Here is a 1,514-nt window from a genome sequence, read left to right as displayed (position 1 = left end):
CCCGGTATGTATATTGGGCCTAATAAACAGACTGCTTTGAACTCTCAACCTCCTACTGTGTTATTGTCATTGGGAATTAATACAATAATACAGGCACATCAATAGGACTATCGTTCACGTGTCCGCTCCGTTCCCACATGAAGTAAGGAGCCTTTCTTCGGTAGTAAACGGGGAGACCGGTGGCTGCCCGCAGAACCTTCTTTGGTTCTTCCAAGCCTTTCCCACACGTTCCTTTTAAATGTAAGGCCCCACCCACTAACGCTCACGCTTTAAACGTGACACGTGAAAAGAAACGCGCATCTGCCTCTTCTCACAAAAAGGAGCGGGAAAGCGTCGCAAGGCAGTTCGAGCCGTCCTCCAGGAGCAGGGCAGCGCATTTAGATCTTGTGAGGTTTGCCAGAGTTGTGCACATAGGGGAACGGGAGGAAAAGAGGTGCGGACTAATGAATGTGGGGGGGGGGTAGATTCAGGCAAGCGACAAAAAAGCCTCTTTCCTCTTCCGGCCGCTTCTCCCACGTCCTCCCCCCCCACCTTTTCCCTGAGGATGGAACCGGCCTGCAGCCACCCTGTCACAAGGCCCCGCACCCCGCAAAGGAGCCGCCCAGCAGCGCGTGCTGTTGTTTACCTGACGCATCGCCAACGGCCGTTCCGCTTTCTTATTTTCTCTCCTACCGGCTTCGGAGGCGGAGGCCGCGTTTGATGACGTCGCCGCGTCAGCCCCGCCCACTAGTCCGCGCACGGAAAGGTTCTGCTGCCTCCCGTCTCTTCCTGCGGCGAGACTACCTTGGTAACGCCCCTTCTCTCCGGCTGCGAGGTATGCAGCGGGTTCGCTTGCGGTGTGGTGAATGTCTCCCCCCCCCTCCCCGAAAAAAATTGGCTGCTTAGCTCTGGGAATAAAGGGGAGGAACTAATGGGGGCTTAAAAATTACAAAATGCCTATACGGAAAACACATCCGTGTTGGAATGCGGACGTGTATGCAGATACTACAGAAGGCGCCTACCTATGCGCGGTGGTATCATAGTATTACCCTCAACAACTGCAAAAAAAGCAGAGATGGTGTGTGTCAGAGAAAGATGCCTCTATCAAAGTGATTCTAGTGAGGAACTCAAGTCCAATAGAGCAAGTAGTGATGTGGCAGAAAAACAAGTCGCAAAAGTCAACTTACTGCTCACATTTAACCAGCTGGGGGGGTATAGCTCAGTGACAGAGCATTTGACTGCAGATCAAGAGGTCCCTGGTTCGATTCAAGGTGTCCCCTCTTTTTAAACACACACACAAATAACCTTCTATTTCTTTGATAATATTTTAAGTAGCCCTAACTAATGTACTTAATCCTTCCAACCCTCTACATCTATTTCCAGCATCAGGAACGTGTTCTGTTCTCACAAATGCTCAGCTCAAACTGCTGCCAGGTTCCTTAAAGGCTGCCTTATCCTGACTAAAAGATACAAACATAACTGCTCTAAGGAGACAGGCTGCCTTTCCCTTTCAGCTACTTTCTATCATTTTGCCA

The 1,514-nt window shown here is 50.6% G+C and overlaps 1 non-coding gene across 1 annotated transcript; it reads left to right on the top strand.

Annotated features, from left to right (window-relative positions):
- Positions 1 to 1,187: 1,187 nt before the first annotated feature.
- On the top strand, positions 1,188 to 1,259 carry TRNAC-GCA (transfer RNA cysteine (anticodon GCA)). The gene has a single exon. It is a non-coding gene; the product is annotated as a tRNA-Cys (tRNA).
- Positions 1,260 to 1,514: the final 255 nt, after the last annotated feature.

The sequence above is a fragment of the Euleptes europaea genome, chromosome 4 (genome assembly GCF_029931775.1).
Source record: "Euleptes europaea isolate rEulEur1 chromosome 4, rEulEur1.hap1, whole genome shotgun sequence".
In the NCBI taxonomy this organism is placed as follows: domain Eukaryota; kingdom Metazoa; phylum Chordata; class Lepidosauria; order Squamata; family Sphaerodactylidae; genus Euleptes; species Euleptes europaea.
The sequence above is the reverse complement of the archived record's forward strand: the minus strand, read 5'-3'. Positions and strand labels throughout refer to the sequence as shown.